The sequence below is a fragment of the Myotis lucifugus genome, unplaced genomic scaffold, assembly GCF_000147115.1.
Source record: "Myotis lucifugus unplaced genomic scaffold, Myoluc2.0 scaffold_43, whole genome shotgun sequence".
Lineage (NCBI taxonomy): Eukaryota > Metazoa > Chordata > Mammalia > Chiroptera > Vespertilionidae > Myotis > Myotis lucifugus.
The window spans coordinates 5801920-5827552 of record NW_005871091.1 but is presented as its reverse complement, the minus strand read 5'-3'; positions in this window follow the sequence as shown (position 1 = coordinate 5827552).

The window sequence follows — 25633 nt, the reverse complement described above, 5'->3', positions numbered from 1 at the left end:
GTATTATTTTCCTTACCTATAATGTAAAAGTAATAATAATTTTCTTATGATTACTTGCTAAATAAATCAGTAATGCTGTTGTGAAGATAAAGTGAGATAACACTTGGGAAGAGCCTAATAGACTGTTTAACACATAATGAATGTTCAGTAGACACATTATAGTAACAAATTGCTCTAATTTTGGGTTTGTAAGAGTTAAGAGACTCTAGTCACTAATTTTGATAGAATATATTGAAGATGTCCTTTTTTCCCTGGATATTTTATGCACAGTAATGGGACTGTGACACACACATTACCCCTTCTATTTGCAATGGCTTGATTTTCCCTCTTTGTCATTCTGCAAGGTCCTCTATCCATTCCGATGTGTTAAATAACTAGCTTAGTAGGTCATGTCAGGAAGTCCTGGCATCTTGACAAGTGTATCCTTTGGCCACAGGTCAATGTCTTGACATTAGTAAGATTTCTGGCATCAGGGCAACCATTTGTAATTCTCTCTGGAAGAATTTCCTTAGGTAAGCAATTCAATTAAAATCCTACTTGAACCAACTCTATTCCCTGGAAGTTTGCCATCTTTGCATCCACTCACACATGCATGGCAGACTCTTCTTTCTCACTGATTTATCGACATAAAACCATTTTGGTTCATTATTATAATTTTCACGTCAACTACAATTGATTCTTTGATTTAAAGCCATTAAACTTACTATGGCAATTATTCTTCACTCCTGGCATCTATTATTCTATACAACTAGTAATATTTAAAGCTACGATAATGAGAATGGTAATAACAAATTTATAATAGTCCTTCCACATCACCTTTGTTTGGGACATATTAGTTGTTTATAACTTTAAGTTGCTAAAATATTCTTGAGGTATAAATGTCTGTTGTTCTTAATTTTTAAAATTATTTCTTTGGAAGTTTTCCCCAGGTTGGAATTACTGGGTCAGAAAATATTAACATTTTCAAGACTGGGTACTTATTGCCAAACCAGTTTCCAAGTATATTATTTAAATCAACAGTGCTGACAGCAATGAATGTGTGTATTTATTACATGAAGTGCTGCCAATACCCAGTTACCTTGAAGCCTGGAGATGCAAGCAGCCACACCAATACTTACACCATGTTCCTGATTTTTCCATGTAATGTTTTTAGTGGAGCATAGCACACAAGCAAAAAGTATATATTGATATAGTAGCTAACCTTCATATTTACTATGGGGTCTAATTTCCATTTTTCTTAAAAATATGTATATATACAATGCTTTAGCACAAATTAAAATTTTAGTTTTTGTTTTCTCTTAATTTTCTGGATAAAGCAATTTTAAGGTGCATCTTTCTACAGACCCCGTTTTGGTCCATGGTGGTTAACTACATAGGCTCTGGAGCCAGAATGAATCCCAGGTCTCCCACTCATGGGATGTGTCAATACACATCCTTAATCTTTCTGTGCTTCAGTTTCCTTCCTGTAATGTGGACATGTCAATGGTATCTACTTGATGGTTTTATAAAATTTAAATTAGTTAATATAAGTACTTATATAGCACCTAATATAAAATAAACTATCTATAAATGCTAGTTATATTGTTAAAGTTTAATACCTATTAGGCAGGTACATATTTAAGAGACTTTCTTCAAAATGATTGATCATGCCATTTATGTTGTATTTTCACACTATGTAGATCATGGAGAGCAACTAGGTTTCATTTCATGCACCGTGTGAATTGATTGTAATAGCTGCCTGGAACACTGTGCTGAGGAGTCTGTGTCTGCACCTGTGACTAAAAAGAAGAAAGGAGCCTTAACTGGTTTGGCTCAGTGGATAGAGCGTCAGCCTGCGGACTGAAGGGTCCCAGGTTTGATTCCAGTCAAGGGCATGTACCCTGGTTGCGGGCACATCCCCAGTAGGGGGTGTGCACGTGCACAAGGCAGCTGATCGATGTTTCTCTCTCATCAATGTTTCTGGCTCTCTATCCCTCTCCCTTCCTCTCTGTAAAAAAATCAATAAAATATATTTTTTTAAAAAAAGAAGAAAGGAAATGTTGATTAGCAGTTTCTTCCATAAGTACAGAAAGAGCAACTGGAAGTGTGCATATCAGATGTTTGACATATTTGCTGAAGATCAAATAACAATAATCAAATATTTATATCTAAATCATTTTATTGGTTTTGTGTAGACACAATAAAAATCATTTTATCGGATCTGTATATACACAAACTAATGATAATTTAGCACCTGTCCATTATTACAGAAAAGATCTGAGGCAGGTATTGCATTTGCAGTGGAGGACCTTATCTTTTAATAGACATCTTTGATCATCTAGCTATTTCTTCATGGAAGCACATGCTTTCAACTATTTGTACTCCACTATAGAGAAAAAAAATTACTCTAATTCTAAAAGACTTAGGTTCATTGAAATAATACATATATGGCTGTTAATACGCCCTCGCGTGTACCTAGTAGACGATGCTATTATAGGAAGAGCAATTGGTTCCCTAACGTGCTGCCATCTGTCTCCCCGGCTAGTCAAAGAGGAGCTCACAGAGAAGAATTCAGTCTTACCTTTGTGCTCCCAGTGCTTAGTCTAGAGTCAATGGTCAGTAAACGTTTGTTAAACAAATGAGTATCGCCTACGCTTCGGGCCCTGTGGTAGCAGGATGCAAGATGAATGAGAAGATGCTGGGTGACGGCACATACTTTCGTTGCCAGAACACAGCGGCACTCTCAGTGGCTATCTTAGCTGAGGAGCATTTTTCAAGCTCCACGTGCCGAGGTGCACAGACGCAAAAATCAGCCCTAGCACCTGTGACCTGGGGCAAGAATTTTAATTTCAATACTCATCAGTACAACTCTTAAAATACCCTTGCTAAGACTTCCAAATTATTTCCAATTTTCTAAACCCAACAGGTGCTCTCTCGTCATTCCTTACTTTATGAAAACACTCTGAGGTCTCTGACAGTAATCATCACTTCCTGCGGTCAAACACTTCCCCTCCTCAGTTTCCATCAGGACACACTATGATAGTGCTCTCTCTCTCTCTCCTCTTGTTTCTTTACAATCTATTCTTTCAACATGTTGCTGTTCCCTGGGGGTCTATTATTGGCCCTCTTCTCTTTTCCATGTATGCACTCTTACTTTGAAATCATCTACTCACATAAATTCAACTATCCCCTCTATCACCTATATGTCAGTGATTCCTTAAGTGACATTTAAATTCTAATCTAACTCGTGAACTTCAGATTTAAATGTTAAACTCCTAGATTACCTCCAGGCTCCTACCTAAAAGAATAACTATCACTTCCCCTAACAGAAGTTTCCTTATCCACCTTTATTTCTTATAGAAAGGACTAAATACACATCTTTATAAGTTACAAAGTTCTAAAAACCTGTGAGAAAGCCTATGACAAAGCTCTGCCCTTCCTCAGTCAACATATCTAATTATTTGTCCTTTGAGTCTTAACTTTTCTTATCCTTTCTCTTCCTACTGGCATTGCCCTAGATCCGTGTCGGCAAACTCATTAGTCAACAGAGCCAAATATCAACAGTACAACCACTGAAATTTCTTTTGAGAGCCAAATTTTTTAAACTTAAACTATATAGGTAGGTACATTGTTATTAACTTAATTAGGGTACTCCTAAGGGTTAGGAAGAGCCACACTCAAGGGGCCAAAGAACCGCATGTGGCTCGTGAGCCGCAGTTTGCCGACCACGGCCCTAGACGGAACCTTCATTGTTATCTGCATTATTGTAATAGTGCAGTTATTTATTTCCATACTTATAAAGTCTCTGCTCTATACTGATGCTAGAGTTTCTTTAAAAATAAGGCCGTAACTATCATCCTTAAAATAATTTTTTTATTCCCATTTCACATGGAGAAAAATCCACTGCCCTTTGTATGGAATTTTCTTTTATTTTCTAAAATATATTTTTATTGTTTTCATAGAGGAAGGGAGAGGAAGAGATAGAAACATCAATGATGAAAGAGAATAATTGATTGCCTACCTCCTGCACGCCCCCAACTGGGGATCTAGCCCACAACCCAGGAATGTGCCCTGATCGGGAATCGAACCAACCTCCTGGTTCACAGGTCGATGCTCAACCACTGAGCCACGCTGGTTGGGCTGTATGGAATTTCCTAAGCTAATTTTCTGCAATATTCCAAATATTTCAATGATTTTTTTAGTGTAAGTGAACTAAATGCTCCACTGGAAAAAACAACAACAACAGATTGTCAGGCTAAATAAAAACACAAAACCTAGACAGGAAAGGTACATCTAAAATGCAAAAGTACAAAATGAATGAAAGTACAAAAATGGAAAATAAATACCGAAACAAAACAGGACAAAACAAATGCAATGAAACAAATACTAAAGAAATAAAATTTACACTGCACTTGGTATATTGCAGGAACTCCATAAATATTAATTTTGTAAAGAAACCTGTCCAAGGTTATCTGATGACAAGGACAGGATTTTAACCCAGGCAGTCTAAATTCCACATTCTCTTAAACTACTACAGAGAGCCACATAGGCATACAGTAAACATTGTAAACAAGAAAGGGGATAAAGAGGAAAATATTGACAGACTTAAATATAGCAAAATGTAAAATATCTGTATACCAAAAGGTATCCTAATAAAAGTTAAAGGCTATACTTGTAAAGAAATTATACTTGACTCTGATCTAGTCTCTATACGTAGCTACCAGTATACGGGTATTACAAACACTGAAGAATATGTTAAGTGACACTAGAGATGCAATCAGCAAAATACAAATCTGCTGGTTTTTGAAACCCATCTCTCCTTTTACTTTGAGGCCATGACACCCGTGGACTACTCTCCACCAATTACTGAGGAAGACGTCTTCCTGAGAGACACAGACTCCTTCGTCTGCAGACATTGGTGCCAGGTATCCCTGGAAGCTTTCCTGCAATTTCCTAGATTGAATATCAGTCTGAGATACTTCCACCTAATTTACATTATGGTCTGAAAGTTCTCCTAGCTTTCCCGGATTCCTTTGTATTTCCTTTCACACATTACTCCCTATAATAAAATTCTGTCTTGACATCTGTTCCTTGGAGGACTCACACTAACACATTCTACTTAGAAGGTCCAGTATGGCTTAGCCTCTACCTACTCCTCCATTTTCATCTTGTACACATTTCCTCTGATACCCTCTTCTCTAACACTGGAATTTAATTCCCTCTCTTTTTCCTGATTTAGTATCTATCTTTCATCTCCCAGTTTAAGAATATAATTTTCAGGGAAACTTGTCTCCTATTATATATTACTAGAGGCCCGGTGCATGAAATTCATGCATGGGTAGGGTCCCTAGGCCTGGTGGGTGATCAGGGCTGATCGGGGCCTTCTGGCTGCTGGCCGGGGCCTCCCTTCCCCGGCTGCCAGCTGTAGGCCACGGCCTTCCTTCATTCCACGCCACCCCCTGGTGGTCAGTGCATGTCATAGTGAGTAATCGGTATCCCAATTGAACTCCTATGGGGACAATTTGCATATTAGGCTTTTATATATAGCGAGAGATAACAGCATCTTGTATTTATTATAACACTGTTGCACTTGAACTTTCATACTTATATTGAAATCATTTTGTTAGTTATTCCCTACCCCACTAAACTACAAGCTAAGTGAATAAATACTTGCATAAACAACCAAGGCAATAACTGTTTACTCACCATCATATGCCCAGCATAATGTAAAATGTCTGGCATATAGTAAATGCTCAATAAATCTATGTCGAACGAAATAATGAAAATCAGCAGTAAATAAATCTTCTCTTTTATTGTTATCAAATCATACTGCAATCTAGCAAAATATTTGTCCTCAAATGGTCTTCTCAATCCCATCCCTCCTGCCACCTTCTTGGTCTATTAAACTCATATTCATCCTCTTAATCTCAGCACAAACGCTTGTCCTTAACAAAGCTTTTAATGAAGACCATCATCAGTAGTTTGAAGGCCATACATCAAGCATGTCAAACTCAAAGGCTAACACGGGCCAAATAAATGAGGCATATGGCCCATGGTCCATGAGTTTGACATGCTTGCCCTACATTATACCCTCTTAGAGTCCTGAGAGTCTTTTCTCATCTAGTTTATCACATTAAATTTTTAACATTAGTTTATATCAGTGGTTCCCAAACTTATTTGGCCTACCGCCCCCTTTCCAGAAAAAATGGGAATTTTTTTTAAATTGTAATAGCAATTAAACAGAAAGATATATGTATTAATGTTTCTACCTTTTTTCGTAAAATATAGTAAAGAAAGGTGTAAATTAGAAACATTGAAGTTTGAAATTATGAAACTATTTATTGAACTCAGAATAGAAAGGTAATACAAAAAAAGTTAAAACAAATGCACCTGTGGCCATCACCACCCCCCTGGATCGCTGCAGCGCCCACCAGGGGGCGGTAGCGCCCACTTTGGGAATCACTGGTTTATATAGTTATTAATTGCATACAAATAAATCGATTAATTAATCTCTCTTCCCTTTAGTAGACTTTAAGTTCTATGAGGCCGGGGAAACAATAAATACTATAATTGAATGAATGAGAGGATTGTCTCTTCAGTTTATACAGCTTTAGGAAAGAACATCTGGACAAGTAAAAGATAAAGTGGGAACCTGCTATACAGATAGAACATCTGAACCAATCATGGGGTAAAAGTAGGAGTGACAGATGCAGCAGTGAGATGGAGCACTATTTTATTCATAAAGATGAAAAGAGTATAAAATACATACAAAGAAATGTTTGTGGCCAACTGATGTATAATATGTGTCCCAGAATTACAAAGCAAATATGAACCAAGACCAGGAAAATAAAATTTTCAATATTAAACACATGCTATGCTAAGTAGCCAGTCAGAAACAGGTCTTGCTCCATCACATTACAAGGAAGACTGGCCTTGGACATCACAGTTTTGAATTCAACTTGTTCGTGTAGTTCTCTATTACAATATTTTAAGGAGTAATTTTAAAAATCATTTCTCCCAAAATTATAAACAATATACATTGAGTGAAATAATTATGATGATAATGACAATCATCACCATTTATGGAATACCTATCATTTGTTTGATTCAATAAAAATGTAACTGAGATGCTCATGCTACCTGCCCCCAAAAGCAAGTTCTTCCCTCACCTATGTCAAGGAGAGAGGACCTACATCACGTCTGAATTTGTGGGTATCACTCAACATTGTATGTATGGTTGCTGCATGTCCACACAGCTTAAGATAGAATGGGGTCTAGATAAAACCTCAGGGCATAGTCAAAATTAAATCATTGCTGAGACATCTCTAGGCTATATTCTAGTTACTGGTGAACACAAGTCCACATCAAAATTCATACAGTCAACATCATAGATCCCAGGTACAGGTTCAGTGAAGGCTGGGTAGCCATCTGTGGATAACTCAGCTTCCACGAAGCTGTTGGGCACTCAAACAATGCCTCACATGGGGGCCCTTTGTTCTTTTTTTGCTACTTCAATTTCATGTGAAGGACATGGAACCTTTTTCTGTAAGATTATGTATGGTCCATCTGACAACATGTATACATTCATTTCCATTTTAGATCTTGCCACATTCCTAACAGTCTTTCACTTTCCCTCTTTCTAGGATCCTCCAATCTGCTTTGTCTCTTATATTATCTCTCCCAGGGAAATATATCACCTCTAGCCCAGGGAAATATATTTTAGGTTTGGGGAAGTATTTATCGAAACACTTGGTATATTTTTAATGGATATAAGCTCTCAGAATTTCCACCAAGAAATAAATGACTTTCGGTGATGCTGATATTTTTATATAAATTTAACTCTTCTAATTTTGATATTCAAAGGTCAGGAAGTTTCAGAGAGTGTCAAATACTCATGGGATTTTTATTCCCCATTATCTTGAAAACTTTTAAGACAATTTTTCATTTATTTTCATTTTTGTTTGGCTAACCATAGTTTCCAACCACCCTATTTCTCATTGTCACACCACATCTTTCTGACATTATAAATGTATGTGATCAACAGCACAACCATGAACTAGCCATTTGTCAAGTTAATGGCACCTTTGCCTTGAAAAGAAATGGAAATATTTCTTGTTCATTCTGTGTCCCTTTCACAGACCCCTTGAACTGTCCTAATCCCCTTTTCTGACCATTATTTCTCTAGGCAAGTGATGCGATATGCTGGACCATGCCTTTTGATTTTACCACTTTTGCAGTGTGAATATTAGAACATGGCTCTTTAATAACACACAGTTCTTAGAATTTGACCTTTGCCACTCTGACCTCTAATTCTACTTCAGAATTATTCTTTTACTCTCAACTTCCCTAGGCCTACATTGGTTATGTGGACTTTTCTGTTAATAATTAATACATATCTGGTACAGATAAACAAAATAAATTGTGCATCCTAACACCTCATGGATTCTATGTGGCCCCGGAACACACTCATATTTGCTTCCCATCACCAATATTTATAAATGCAATCAGTGGATATTTTAAATAAAATTTGGATACGTGGTGAAATATTGGTTAAAATATTTAGAAACTAAACTTCTAGCAATTTAGAATAAATCAATTAATATAAAACACTAGAGGCCTGGTGCACGAAATTTGTGCATGGGGGCGGGGCGGGGGGTCCCCTCAGTCCAGCCTGCACCCTCTTTAATCTGGGACCCCTTGGGGGATGTCCAACTGCCGATTGGACATCCCTCTCACAATCTGGGACTGCTGGCTCCTAACTGCCCCCCTGCCAGCCTGATCACCCCTAACTGCCCCCACCCCGTTGGCCTGGTCACCCCTCACTGCCCCCCCTGCCAGCCTTGTCACCCCCAACTTCCCCCCTGCTTGTCTAGTCACCCCCAACTGCCCCCCTCACTGGCCTGGTTGCCCCATGCAGCCTGCTGTTCAGTCATTTAGTCGTCCTTCACTAACCCCCCTGCCAGCCTTGTCACCCCATGCAGCCTGCTGTTCGGTTGTCCATCCAGTTGTTTTGGTCATGACAGCCCCTGACATTTTATATATATTAGGATTACAAATTCTCTTTTAGGAGAGTCTGGATAGGAGAGACAGCTATTTTGAGAGGCCAAAAAACAAAGCTACTAGTAAGTATGTCTAAGAAGGAGAGCCTATATTCAAAAGCAAAGATAATGTGTATCTGTCATCAGTTTCTTCTGAAGAGTAAACACTGAGATCCTAGCTGTAGGCAAGGCAAGCGTTGGGCAGCTTGATGAAGAAAGAAGCCAGGCAAGAATAAGCGCTCAGACAGGGAGCAAAAGAGGGCTTCAGTTATAAACAGGGCTGTCCTGTCCAGAGCTCTCTACTTTTGGGCACTGGCCACCAGCATTTAGATGGCTTAGACACGTAAAAAGTACAGGCTTGGTTTGAAAACAAAAGGATTTAAAATTTTGCCCTTTAAAGCCATATACAAACTGCAGCTCTAATAAATAACTGAACTTTACTGGCTGCTTTGAATTATTATAGTTAAAGGTGATTGAGTCTAAATACACATATACTCACTGACATGCTCACACATATATACTTCAGAATTACCTGCAAAGCATAATACCATATTAGCAGCGTGTTTACAATAATTTCTTTTTTAACTTTTCCTTCCTTGCTACCCCTTCACCCCACCCAAGGCATTTCTCTCTGCCCACTGCTTTCCCAATTACTTGGCTATTGTATGAGACAGCTCCTTCCCAACCAGTGATCCACTCTCTCACTTTTTTCCAGGGATAGTTCAGAATAAAATGTATTGTGGTACTGACCAGTGGTAGCTAGAGGTAAAGGGGGATGAATACATTAGTAATATTCCAAAATATGGGCAAGGATGCAGGCAACCTAAGGCTAATTTGCCTACAGATTTCAAGGTCCCTGGGGCTCTGCTCCAGTTCAGGGCCACAGCCCCAGTTTCCAGGGTAAAGGTAGAATGAGGCCAACATGGTATTCATTGGTGGAAGGTGGAGCCCAACCCTTGCAAGCATCCCTCAAGGCACTCAGCTCTTCATGAACCAGTGTGCAGATTTCTCAGTTTCAAATTTAGAATCTTGGCAATGGCATACCTGGTATACCTGGATTATAAATTTAGCACACATCGATGCCAACTGTGTGCTCCATGGATCAACTTGTCACCTTTTATTCAACAAAGCAGCAGATGTTTAGTTATTAAACGTTCAGTTGCGAGGGAAGGGGGGGTAACATTAGACATATTTATGAAAGCAGAAACTCATATATAAGCACAGACTGATGTGAGCATTGTGATTGAATAAATCTTTCCAAGCAATTATTTAACTCTTTACTATTGAACTTTTAGCTCTTGCACATGTTGGAAAAATATAATTAAAAATAAGTTTTCTTCCTAACCCGGAAAACCTCCATAAAGAGAGAAGACAAAAGAAACAATTTCTTCATTGAATAAGCATTAAACCAGAATGTGATGCACAACACAGGCAATTTGCAAAGGGATTGTAAAAACAGAAATAAATCTCACCCCTTTATATAGCCAGGCAGGTACAATTCATTACACACATGTTCTTGAGATAAACAGTAGCTTGTCCTCAGGTAAGTGGACTTGACGGCACCATTTGTCACATAGTTCATCCTAAATCACTTGGTAATTGGGGCCGCCATCTGTGTTAGCTCATTGGCTTTATCCAAAGGAATATCCATTTCTAATATCTTTATGACAAAAGGTAGTCTTGCAACCTGGAGCAAGGCAGTCTCTGAAGGTAGGCTCCTAACCTCACACAGAAACTGGGAGACAAAGGAGCTGTCTTCTTTGATGATTACATTTCAAAGAGATGGTTCGCAGGTCCCAGAAAAAGACCTCCCTGGGCCATAAAGCTAGAAAGAGGCTTGTTTAGTTTTTAAAACACTATGTACATCTCAAAAAGACAGAGAAAGAACTCATTGCAGATTTTTCTAAAGTAAATATATCAAAACATCACGTTGCACAACTTAAATATATCCAATTTTTATTTTTTTAAAAATCAAACAAGTCATACCTAAGGGGGAAAAGAGGAGACCTTTGTTTGAAGGGGTTTGGGGAGAGAAACACAGAATATTTCTAATTTCAATAAGATAAAATCCATTTTCAAGAGGGGGGGGAATGTAAATAAAGAAAGAGAAAGTCTTTGCCCTTGTTTTCAATAAGGAGAACTAAGGACTCATTTTCTTTTCTGTCCCGTCTTGTGTTTGCTACTGCTGAAAACTGAAACATCTGGCCCCCTGCCTAGCTTTCCTTCATTCTTGATATTGCTCTTTCTGGCTGTGGGTTTGAGTTTGGTGCTTTCTTCCCTGCCTGGGCTCAGCTTTTGGAACCTAATGCCCCATACCTAAGGCCTCATTTTTAATTTGTATTTTCTCATACACACAAAACCTGGTACATAATAAGTGCCCAATAAACATTTATTATGCTAATCCTGTTGGCATGATAAACAAGATGAGTAATTTTCAAACTGATAGAGAGAATATAAACCAAAAATATCAATCAAGAACAAAATGTAGAAAATTAATATTATATCAAGAAAGCATATATAGACAATGTACGAAAGGATGCTGGAGTACAAGGTGTTACAGTTACTAGAGTAATTAATTGGGCAGCACCAAACCAGAGTGGTTAGGAGCACTCTGCCTTAGGAGCTAGGAGAAAGATTTTTATGGAGACCAGGTGAAAAGCAAAGCAAGGACATTATTTGATTGGCTATTTGTTTGGGAAACCCTAGTTGGCTGTCGGTGATTGGTTTGCCTTAGGTCTTGATTTCTCAACCATAGCTACTCACAGGCTTAGGTTTTGGTTGCTTACATAGGCTGCTAAGATATTAGAGCTACCTCAGTCTAATGACCTTCTTGTTTAATTAATTTAACACTCCTCAGTTGGAGTCACTGTCCTCAGTGGTCACACAAGGCCCTAGCATTGTAGTTGATTTATTCTTTTGATCCCTTTCCCATTTCTTTCCATCCCCACCCCAGCAACCATTTTAATATGTTTACTACATCCTTTGATAAATACTAGTATATATAATAGAAAATGTATATTATAGTTTTATGACATATATATAATGTATATGGATAGTATAGTATTATAAGTTTACTTCTACTTAATTTATTATATGTACAAATATGTGTATGTATATATATTTGTATGTGTGTGTATACACACACATTTAAACACAGGTCTTAGTTTTTAAAATCTGTCCATGTTGCATTATGTACAGGCAGTCTATTGCTAGCTAGAAACCTGTGGTATGCACCCACCATATTACTCACTTCCTCATGAACATTTTGAACATGTCACCTTACAGATCAATGTGACTATTTATCTGTGACATTTACCTAGGAGTGGAACCACTGGGTTACAGGGTATGTATACATTGATTTCACCCCAATACTACCAGATTTCTTCACAGAATGGCTGCACCAATCTATGTTTTCACTGGCAGTGCCTGTGGCTTCCTACACCCTCACTTCCACAACAACACTTGGCATTAGCCAGGATTCCAATGTTTGCTGGTCTAATAGTGGCAAAGGACATATGATAGCTCTGAATTTGTTAAAAACATCAACCTTTAACCTGTCATATACCTTGTAACTATTTTTGCTCATGAAGTTGTCCTTCAGATAGGCTTTTGAAGTTGAAGTTCTTGGTTTATTTCTAAATGCCTTTCAATATTTTTTCAATTTTATGGATTTTCACAGGTCAAGTCAACCTATTCTTCCACTTTGTTGTCTTCAGTGTCATGGGCTTAGAAGACCTTCTTGTCCACCAACTATGTTAGAGAAAACTATGCTAAATATGATCCTAATAAATTTACAAAGAGAAAATTTTTCACCTTTTAATAATTAGGTGATGTACAACACAAACAACTTTTCCATCTCTCAACCTTACAAATTGTTCACATCACCCCCAGGGAAAAAGAAGGAACTGGGCAAGGTTCAGAAATGAGGTAATGTTTGTTGCACACATTCTTTGATGATGAAGTAATTGAACTTTTACACCTTGAGAACACTATTTTGAAAGAATTGCATCTTCAGCCATGTCAAAATGCTCTCCCCACAACCCAAAATAATAAATTCAACAGTAATAAACCATTCTGAGTTGAACAATTACTATGCTTCCCTTCTCTACCTCTTATAATCATAAATATGGATCTTATTTGTAATATGATGGAGAGCCTTACCAAAATTTAGTAGCAGTAACACTCAATTTTCACCTGTACTGTAACACTAGAGATTATTATATCTTTCAAAGCATTTTTTCTGTGTAACAGGGAATCTCACATATACTAGTATCTATAAGCTGTTATTCTCTGCTCATTTGTATGTTGGTTTCCTTCTTAGCTATTATTTATGGTAATTTTCTCTTTCTCCTATTATCTAAGAGTTTTTTGCAGATCAAAAGCTATACTTTGGATACTCCTTCAAATGAGCTGTATTGGCATTTTATGGAGAAGTAGAATCACAAAGTAGAGAAGCGTAAAACAGATCAGAAGCCTGACAAAGTTTGCTTATGATTCAAATAATTTAATGATCCACTGAAGAAATTATATAACACAAAATAAAAATGATTGGCCTTCATGGAATTCTTGCCACTATACCCAAGTGGAACAATCTAAGTAACCATGGAAGATATAGCTTATAATAACACAGCCTAATGACTACTTATGGTTATTCTCATAGTAAAGATTGAAATTTAAACTGAAAATAAAACTAATTCAGGTCCAAACTCTCTCGTTTTTAAGCTCCTTAAATACTTAAAACTTTAGTATAAATATTTTGGAGTATATTTTCCTCCAATCAATTCTTTGGGGAGAAAATGGAATTGGTGTAGAAGTTGTGAAATCTTAAGATCAGTTCAAAAAGTAAACATTTTCTCAAAAAATATATATATATAATAAACTCTTGAATATTTCACCAATTTTTCAGTTACCTCCTGATTCAGCCTTCCTGCAACATCTCATAATAAGTATTTAGGCTTCTCTACACAAAGACAGAAACAAAAAGTTTTGGTATTTCTTTCTAGAATACTTTCATATATCCAACATCATTTTTCTTGTGTTAATTTTAACTTTTGATAATTGTTAACGAGTATGGATGCATCTGGTCAGTGCTGGCATCTTGGCACACATATACTGCTTACCTAATACATACCCTCAATTAATATCCAATAGTCACAAATTAGAAAGATTAAGCCATACTTAGCAAAGAGAAAAAAATAAAATGCACTTTGAAAGAGAGTATCTCATCCTACCTCATGATGCCTAATCTGAAGGGAGGTTACAACTCATCCTCCATTCCTAAACCAAAACAGAATGTCCACTGACTATATGATTGTATCCTGGATGAGCACATGGATTAGTGAGAAGTCTTCTCACCAGTAGAACAATTAAGGGAGAAGACTAGCTCAGGTAGATTTAAAATTCTCCAATCGATAATCACAAACGACTCCTTCCCTTTGACTATGTTAGGCTTTCTAAGGATGAGGTTAAGGTTTTCCAAACCATAAAGCTGAAAATACTGTTATTTTTTGTGGTCTATATCAAAATGCATGTAGCAACTGTGTACATAGACAAGAAACCTTTCCCCAACAGAATTAATGGAACTGCCTGATTAAATTTCAGCATAATAGTTGCATTGGGAATGAAATCTATTAATGAATAGCCTTTAAAGCTTTCAAATGCTGGAATTAGAAATAAACTCAAAAGTTCATTGTTGAGTCGCAGATCTAACTTTCTGTATTGTAAGTAATCATTTAAATTTATTTTATTTTTGTAGCAAAAGCACTAGTTTTCATTAATGGTTAGGCCTAGAATTAACTACAGCCCTCTAAGAATCAATAATGTTCTTGCCTATCTTCAACCAGGTGAGTACTTAATCAGTGGGTAAAACTGTTAATTCACCCAGGGGTAAGTATGGTGGAAACAAATTGCAGCACTAATTGGAATAGTCATCACTTAACTCATCTAGAAGAATGTGCTTTTTTTCATTTTGTAGACATTTTTGTGAGACAGCCTAGACTGTTTTCCTTAATCACCCCACAAACTCAATAAATCACTAAGTCCTATATATTTTAAATCTTAAAATTTTCACAATCATGCCTTTTTCTCCAACACCACAGCTATAGGCTTCAGGCCATTACTATCTATTTCCTAAACTATTATAAACATCTTTCCACTGCTTTTCTGGCTGCCAGTTTCTCCCTATCCAAATGAATTCCTATACCCTGTCCAAGTCTAATTTAACGATGTGACTTTCTGATTAAAATTCTCTTTTTCTATGCTGTTAGCCTGGATCAAGTCCAAACTTCTTTACATGCTATACAGGGCTCTACACTATCTGGCCTTTATCTGTCTTTCAACTTCATCTCCCTCCCACATAACACACCCACCTTTAACTAGAAGACCAGAGGTCTAAGAGAACTTATATGCATATATGCATGACCCATGGACATAGACAATAATGCAGTGAAGGCCTGGGGTGGGAGCAGGGGCAGAATGGAGGGGAAGAACCTCTATAATATTTTCAACAATAAAGATAAAAAAATTTTTAAAGGCTTACATTGCCCTGAGTATCTCTTTCATGGTGACTTTTCTTTCACGATGTTCTTTCTGTTCAGAATGTTCTCCTAGACCTGAAAATTTCCCTCATTACCAATTCTTGAGTCATCTCAGACAGAGGTAACTTCTTACAGGAAAACTGTCCAGGTGTTTGGAGACAGAATAGCTAATAAGAATATCTCTTATTATTACCATGAATTTTAGACATATTAATTCATTTACAATTACTGGTAGCAATTACAATAAGACTAGGAAGCAGGACCTATTGTTATCAGTTAGAAGACTGACATCCACAAAAATGTCCTCCTCTCCCCTCTCTCCTGCTCCCCCTACCATCAGGGGCTCCTCTCTCTTCCTCTAGAGACAGCCTGGTGAGTTGCCACCTGGAGGACCTATGTTCTCTGCTTGAGGGGGCCCATTTCTTGGTAGACACGAGACCGTGGCCTCACCTGGCATACTCAGACCAATGGACTCCACCTGACCTGACTTTGAATGAGATGAGGGCTCACCCCCTTGAGCCCCTGAGCAGAGCCCCTCACAGAAGCAAATATGCTGGGTATGTGGGCTGGGGTTGGCACAGGGCCAAGCCAGGGGTCATTACTTGAGGGCCCTGAGGTGTGGTTTAGGCGCTGGGCCTGGACATTATGGCCTGCTCCTTCTCCCTCCAAGCATGGAGACCCTTCCTCTCAGTCAGGAAAGCAGCTAGGGAAGCTCAGCCTGTCACAAGGACCACCGTGAGCCTCCTCTGTCCAGGTGTAGTTCTCAGTTGTGACAGTAAGCCCACTTAGCTTGTGTGAATAGAAGGCACCTTACAAGGGTCCTCAAAGAAAGTTACAGAAGGTCAGAGTATTGGGCTACTTACAGTATGCTTCCAATTATATGACATTCAGGAAAATCAAAACTATAGAGACAGTAAAGAAAAAATAAATCAGTGGTTGCCAGGGGATGGGGGAGGAGAGATGAATAGGCTAAGCCCAGAGCATTTTTAGGGTAGTGAAGCTACTCTATATGCTAGTATAATGGTAGATACATGTCATCATAGGTTTGTCTAGAGTCTAGACCTATACAGTGTACAACACCAAGAGTGAACCCTTAAACTATGGACTCTAGATGAAAATGATGTGTCGATGTAGGTTCATCAATTGTAAGAAATATACTGCTCTGGTGGAAAATGTTAATAATGAGGGAGGTTATGCATATCTGAGAGCACGAAGTATATGGGAAATCTCTGCATCCTCCACTCAATTTTGCTAATTAACCTCAAACTGCTCTAAAAAATAGTTTATTAAAAACTACCATTTCTATTAGCACCAAAATTAAGTACTAAGAAATCAATCTAACAAAATATGTACAGTATCTGTATGTGAAAGACCCAGAATAGCCAACATGATACCGAAGAAGTACAAGTGGGAAGACGGACACTACATGTCTATGAGATTTACTATAAAGCTGCAATTATCAAAACAGTATGTTTTGGGTGAAAGAATAGACACATTGACCAATGCAATTGAGATCCAGAAATAGACCCACGCAAACAGCCAATTGATCTTTGACAAAGGAGTAAAAGAAATTCAATGGAGAAAGCACAGCCTTTTCAACAAATTGTGCTGAAACAAATAGACATCCACATGTAAAAATAACTGAATCTAAACTCCACTGTGAATTCTGATGAGGCTAGGAAAATATAGGCAACAACAAGCCTTTTAATACTGCATACATCTACTAGCCTTGTGTATAAATGTAATTCTTATTTATGTTATCATTATCAATTTCATAAGTAAAGCAGTTCCAGGCCTTAGAAAAATTACATGCTATAGTGAAATCAACTAGGGGTTTGTGACATATGAGTTATGTCATTTTTAAATCTTTGATACTGGAAAAAATACTTAATATCCTGAGCAATATCTCCTCATCTATAAAATGAAAATAAAGATATTGCCTTCCCCTTCTGACATGGTCCTGAAGGTATTATTGAATAATGCATGTTAAACAGTAACCATAACACAATCATCTATTTGTATCAGGAGATGCTAAACAGTGATACAAATTAAAAAACAGACAGGTTTGGGAAATAATGTCAATGATATGTCCACAGAATCACTAAGAACCTTTCATATAACATTTGAAAAATATTGTTCAGCATATGGGACTGGGTAAATTTTGTTTTCACTTAAAAAATAATATTCTTCCTCTTTTAACAAATATTCAGAAATATTCAGTGCCTCATCAGTGTCACTTCCATAGGAATGGGGTACTTCCTTGACTTTTGACATTGGGTCTGAATTACTTTGGGGCAATGAACTGCTGGTGTACATGAGAGAGCCAAAGGTGCCTGCAATATCGGTCCTGTCTTTTTGACCCCAGCATCTCCCTGAGAACATGATTTGGCTAGCCCACTGGTTCAAGGAAGCTGAGAGACACTGGAGAAAACCCTCACACCTGCAACTTAAAGAAAAAAATATCAGTCACTACAGTCTAGATCAGCCAATACTTAGTCAACCAACAATCTCAGCTCAAATGAGACCAACAGAATTGCTCAAGTTGACCCAGAGCTGTGTGATAAGTAAATGGTATGGTCCACTAAGATATAGTCCTTTGTTATCTCTCATTGCTGTGGCAATTACTACCTAATGCACCATGTATCCCATTTCTTGAATTTAAAATTCAGTTGCATCCTTAAATAGTCTGCATATTTGAAAATTTATTTGGAAGGATTTCAAGTTTTTATCTTTACATGAATTTCCACTTGTTTGGATTCTATATTTCTATTTATAATTTATAATTATTTTATTAATTATAATTTATTCTTACACTGCGGTAAAAAAGAAATTCTTATCATTTGCAACAGCATGGATGGAACTGGAGAGCATTATGCTAAGTGAAAAAAGCCAGTCAATGAAAGAAAAATACCACATGATCTCACTCATTTATGGATAATAAAGACCATTATAAACTGATGAGCAAAAATAGATACAGAGGCAGAGAAGCATCGAACAGACTGTCAAACTACAGCAGGAAGGCTGGGGAGGGTTGGGGGGCTGGAAGGGGGGTAAGAGATCAACCGAAGGACTTGTATGCATGCATATAAGCATAACCAATGGACATAAGACACTGGAGGTAGGGGAGCCCAGGGGAATGTCAATGGGAGGGAAAAAAAAAGGAGACCTATGTAATACTCTTTGTAATACTTTAAGCAATAAAAAAAAATAAAAATAAATAGATCCAGAGACAGAGAAGCATCAATCAGACTGTCAAACCTCAGAGGGAAGATAAGGGAGGGCGGGGGTAAGGGGGAGAGATCAACTAAAGGACTTGTATGCATGCATATAAGCCTAATCAATGGACACAGACATCAGGGGGGTGAGGGCATGAGTGGGGGCGTGGAGGGGCAATGGGGCGATAAGGACACATACGTAATACCTTAATCAATAAAGAAAAAAAATTTTTAATGAAATAAAAACCTAGTATTGCTTTTAAAAAGTTGTGTTTTTATCATGCATTTCCCTCACAAATTTTTCCATAAAGTTTAAAAACTGGGTCAGATGAACAATCAGGAATATGAGGGAAGGTTTCATCTCTGTGTAAGCAGACCAGATGAAACATGAATTTAGTCCCATGTTACTAGCTGTGCAATATCCACCTTGCTATTGTGAAAGAAAGTGTAATTTAATTTGCTTTTAATATTGAAAATAATATATGGACTGTGAAAAAACTCACTTTACATGTTCTCCATAGATGAGTATGGCCTTGAATCTATTTCAACCTTGATACTAAAATGTTTTCATCCACTTTTTTAACTTGGGTTTCTTCTAACACATACACACACATTTATTCATGTATCTTCTCTATTCCTAAAGTACTATTCTGTGTAGTTCTTTTATAAGGTATGTGTAGCTTTGCAAAAGAGCTTTAGTCTATCATACAATTCCAAGCAAATGAGCTGGGGAAAACTGAGGATTTTTTTTAATATTAGAGAGTTCTTAGAGCAAGGAACTTTCTAAATATAGTATTAGGTTCCTAAACCACTCTTACTTTATTTGTTTATTTATTTACTTATAGTTCAAGTTTTACTGGAATAGTCCATCAGCAAGCCATGCACAGTTTTCAAGACTATATTCTGAACTTCTAAAATTATGTTACTTAAATTCAATGTTCTTTTCATAATTTTCTATAATCTACATACTAGTCTCCCATCTTATGATGACTTATTATACAACATTTTTTCTTTATTTTTAATGTATCTATTATTTCTGTAGTTTCAGACTCTTCTAGTTGAAATGGAAAGAATATTGAACTTGAAATGAAAGCATCTGTATGCAGATGTCAGCTCTTTTATTTTATATGTATGTGACCTTGGGAAATAACTTTGATGCTTCAATGCCTTAGATTCAGTTTCCTCCTTTCCAAAATAAGAATATGAGCACATACTTACCTCAGAGAGTTGCTGTGAAATTAAATAAGATATGTAAAAGTTCCAGGCACAGACTGGGTGCTCAATAAATATTTGTCACCATTTGGTTGTGATCTCTCATTGCCTTTAACATTGTTTCCAAAATGTTTAGAGCCATTATAATATTACAGTACTCACTGACATAAGGCTGAACTGAGCTATAAATTCACAGAGATGTTCATATTTCCTCAAAGAACATGAGGAAATATAAACCTGTTCTTCAAAAATTGTTACTATTCATGAGTATAATGAACTTCTTAGGATAATGGTGAAAGTTATAGGTAAAATTCCTCCACGGGACAATGGTATTCCTACAAGGGATAGACAAAAGAAAGGCACTACCCTGAAAACCATCCATCTACTATCTATTCTCCCAGCACTTTCTCTTTTTTTCCCTATCACACTCCCCCTCTCCTCCTGCCTTCTATCCCCTAATCCCCTACTCACATTTTTTCTATGTCTTCTGCCCCTATATTCCACATAGAGACTTAAGAATTTCAAAATCCAAGGTCTCAGCAAATATAGCAATCCTACAGCCCCTTGCCACTCCAAGTGCAGTCAGTCCGTGGATGACCAGCATTATCATCACTCTGAAGCTCATTAGCTATGCAGAATCAGACCCACCTCAGACATATGGCATCAAACCTGTAGTTTAACAGGATTCCTAGGCGATTCTTTTTAATTTGAAGTTTGAGAAGCATTAGTAGTGCCAATAGTTCTCAACTCCGGCTGCACATTAGTACTATTTAAAGAATGTTTAAAAATCATGTGTCCAATCCCTACCTTCCCAAAAGATTCTGATCTAATAAGTATGATGTGGGGCCAACCATTCCTATTTTTTAAAAGCTTCCAGGTGATTTTAATGTGCTGCCATGTTTGAATCTTTTGCCCACCCCAGTCATGCTTTCATATAATAATACTTTAAAAACTTCAGTTCCTTGCCGAAACCGGTTTGGCTCAGTGGATAGAGAGTCGGCCTGCGGACTCAAGGGTCCCGGGTTCGATTCCGGTCAAGGGCATGTACCTGGGTTGCGGGCATATCCCCAGTGGGAGATGTGCAGGAGGCGGCTGATCGATGTTTCTCTCTCATCGATGTTTCTAACTCTCTATCTCTCTCCCTTCCTCTCTGTAAAAAATCAATAAAATATATAAAAAAAAAACTTCAGTTCCTTAATCAGTAAGCATTTATGTACTTAAACAGCTTCAGCTACCCATTTAGCAACACTAAAGCTATAAAAAGAGACATACTCAAAAACACTCTCTGTATTATCTCATACAATGATCTCAAATTTTAAATTTAAATTTAAAAAAATTTAAATGCACATAGACACATTTTGTTTTGTGTGTTTATATAATAAAGACTTGGTCTGAAACACAGTCCACATATCTCCTGTTGACATTTTTTAAAAAAAAGTAAATAAAAGTTGCATTATAGGACACAGGGGATCTCAAATGAAAATTGAAAACTGCTCTTCTCCAACCAATCTATCTTCCCAAAGGTAATAACTACTGGTTTTTATTTTTATCTTCCAGAAAAAATTTTTAATACCACATAGATTCATTTTTATTTTCACAGACCAGAATCACACTACACATTCTGTTCTTTATATTGCCCTTTTCATTTAATATATCAGAAATACTTCCTTTTGGTGTGCCTTTATTCTTTTCAATAATGTTTTTCAATTCTCTAGTGATTGAAGTCCCAAATATATATATCTTGGCACAATTTGGTGAGGTTACTGATGAGGTGTATTTTAGTGGTGTAATTCCTAGCACAAAATGTATGGGCAGTCTTTTTTAAAATATATTTTTATTGATTTCCGCAAGAGGACGGGAAAGGGAGAGATAGAAACATCAATGATGAGAGAGAATTATTGATCAGCTGCCTCCTGCATGCCCCCCACCCCCCTCCACTGGTGATTGAGCCCTCAACCAAGCATGTGCCCCAACCGGGAATTGAACCGTGACCTCCTGGTTCATAGGTGGATGCTCAACCACTGAGCCATGCCGGCCAGGCTGGGTATGTGTGTCACCAAACTGACACTGATGAGGTACACACCTGCTCTCTCAGCACCAGTAGAGGTTTCTGCACAAATCTGTCCTCCCCAGATCAAGGTATTATCAAACCTTGTAATTTTTGTCAACATGGTATAAAAAAAATGAGATTCATAGTTGTTTTAATGTATTAGACTTCTTTATGTATGAAAAAGTCAAACATCTTTTCGTATGTTTATTGGTTGTCTTCTCTTTTTGTTAACTATATTCCTTTCTGACTTTTATGTTCAACCCAGTCCAATTAAGTTCAGAAATCAGATGGTTAGGAGCAATGCTTTTTGTCCTTTGCTGATACATTGGAAAAGAACACTAGAGAAAAGAACCAGGGCAGAGAAATGGGGCCATTGATGGGTGCCATCTCAACCTACATAGAAGCAACAGAGGACCCCATGGTTCACAGAGGTAATTCTTTCAGCTCTCTGACGACTGGTTGATTATGAGCCACGTATGAAGCAGAAGCTAGAGAAAGTCTGCTAGGGAAGGGAAGGAGTTTATGAGGCTGGCCAAATCCAAGTCTACTTCTTTAAGCCAAAGATTCAGCATCAATTCCTACATCACACAAGGTATGAGACAGCCGTCCACACAAACAAGGGGCATCCTCCCTGAGAAAATGGCAAGCATGCCTAAGAGAAAGCTCAGGGGTGGAAAACCCCAGTTAGAGGTTGGGATTTTCAAGACAAAACCAAAGAAATATGGCTAGTGTTAAACTTACATAGATCTAGGTTGAGAATTTCATTCACCTTTTAGCAATGGTTGGCAAATGTTGTCTTCATCTCTAAAGCCTTCCCAAGGAGAAAGTCAGGGTGACTCTATCAAAAATATGTCCACTCACCCTGCCATCCAGAATGGATTATTGGGTATTTTCTAGGACTTATTCAAATAATTTTCAGGACTTACTGAAGAAAAAGTAATCAAAAGCACCACTTTAAATCTAAACACTATCTTTTTAAAAAAGTATATACACCCAGAAAAGTAATTATCAAGATAGAAAAAAGCCAGGCACAAGGAGGTTGGCTTATAACAAAGCCACAGTCATTAAAGAAGCAGAAAGATTCCAAGTAGAACATGTTGACTATTCTAAATGTATTTGCTAGCACAGTTCCTATTGTCTGAATATCTAAATTCCATGAGAGAACAATAAATAAAAGCTGAAAGAGCTAGTTTATAAAAATCCCTAGAAATAATTAGGGCACATCCTGTGCTTCTTTATGTATCTAAAAATGTTAATTAAAAGAAGGAAAGAAGCTCAGCCAGCGTGGCTCAGTGGTAGAGCATCAACCTATAAACCAAGAGGTCATGGTTTGATTCCTGGTCAGGGCACACCTGGGTTGCAGGCTCGATCCCCAGCGGTGGGGGGGAGGGGCATGCAGGAGGCAGCTGATCAATGATTCTCTCTCATCATTGATGTTTCTCTCTCTCTCTCTCCCTCTCCCTTCGTCTCTCTGAAATCAGTAAAAAAAAATTTTAAGGAAAGAAAGCTTTTGCTTCTGTGGGAACTTCCTCACTTCCTTCTTTTTTTTAGTGGTGGGGGCATTGCTCCGGAGTACCCAAAGCTGTTTTTTCACCCTGACCTCGTCACAGTAATAGAGGCACCCAGGAATGACCTGTGCTGCAGAAGGCACGAGGCAGTGATTATAGTGTCCTTCCAGAACAGGTGGCACATTGTGGAATTTCAGAGGCAGAAGAAAATTGGCAGAAAATGAGGTGGTGCCCAGCATTAGTAGGGCCCCAGAAGGCAGGCAGCTCACCTGTGAGTGCAGGCAGGTAAGACAAGGCAAACTAGCCTGGCTTTGTGGGCAGAGGAAGGAGCACTGGGGTCCAGGCAAGCAGGGGAGCAAGGAAAAGGACAGGGTCATATGACAGCAGGCCAGACTTGGTGATACACACGCCTGATATACATTTAGGAGGCTACAGAAATGATGATGGAACAAAGGGAAGGGGGATTCTGCACTACCAGGTGGAGCTTGAACCAGTGCAATAAAACCTAATATTTATTACCATGTTACCAAGGTGCACTAAGGAAATACACATATATATTTATAACCAGAATGTGTAACAATATTTCAAAAAAATATGGCTCATAGGATAAAATATCATGTAGCCACTTAAAATAATGTTTTTAAATAAATACTTTAAAAGCTTAGGAGGACATGATATTGTAAGGATGAAAAGAAGAATTTTAAATTGTATGTACAGTATGGTCCAAATATTTATTAAAGGGGCATGGGTGATGGTGGGTAAAGGAGGGAGGAATGGGGAACATCTATAATAGTGTCAACAATAAAAAAGAAATATATAAAGATATAGAAAATACACCAAAATACTAATGATTTTACTTTGTCATAGTAGAACTATGTTGTTTGCTATTGTGATCATTTTTAAATAATGAACATAATAATACTGAAAAGCTAAATATAAAAGCTGGACAGACAGAGAAGTTCTGTGATTAATATTTTATGCACACCTTTTTCCTTTTGCTCTCATAATTTGTGAAATGCTATTACATTCACACAAAGAATAGCTGTAAAAATTATATAATATGTACTTTTAAAACAGACTTACATATTAATCAGTAAACTTAATGAAACTTATCTCTGGATGGAAGTATTACATATAATTTTTAAAAATAAATTTCTCATTTTCTCCCTTTTCTCCTCCTCTCCCTCCTCCTCCTCCTCTCTTAGCTTCCTCCTCCTTCTTCTTCCAATAAATCAGGAAAATACATATTATTAATCCCTTTAAATGTATCTACCTTTTCACTTCATGAATATTTTTCTGCCTGGTTTCTTTTTGTGCATTGTGGAAAGCAAAAATACCACATTTTTTAAAGCAAATTTGAGTCTCATTCCGTGAAATGTCGCAGGTGACTACTCTTCTCTCCACCTCATACAACACTCCTGAAGAGACCTGATGTGTAGAAGGTAATGTGTTGTGTCCTACACTGACACTAAAACATAAGCCCTATAAAAGCAGAATCTTCACTCAGTCTCCTGTGTTCATGGAGTAGAAGAGCTGCCTAATATCATTGAAGGCTCAATAGATACTGTTAACCCTAAGTTAACCATCTAATATCAGATTATTTAAAATATTCCAAAAAGGGCATATATTTTTCCTCTCACTGACCCACATTTAGTATTTTTAAAACACTTACCAGTTCACTTTCCAATTAAGAAAATATTAATAAGACAATAAGCAAGACTGGATGCCCATCACATTCCAAGGACTCCTGTCCCACAGTCCTTGCCAACCACCTCCTATGCCCCACCCCACCCCCCGTGCCTCAGAGGACAGCGAAGTGTTTCTAGATTCCAAGAGTGAGTGTCAAGTCCACTCTAGTGTTCTCTCCAAATCCTGAGTGCTAGAAGAATGGGCATTTTATTCAAATAGTTGGTGGTATTCTGCAGATCAAATATTGATTTGTTGATTTATTTACTCACAGTCACCTCATATTGTCTGCAAGTCTTGTTTATTGTCTTTTTAATATATTTCCTATCCATTCTCCTCTCTCACGTTGTCATTTGCCCAGATTAATATAATATTTTCTCAGCCCTCAATTGCATTAGCATACCTTTAA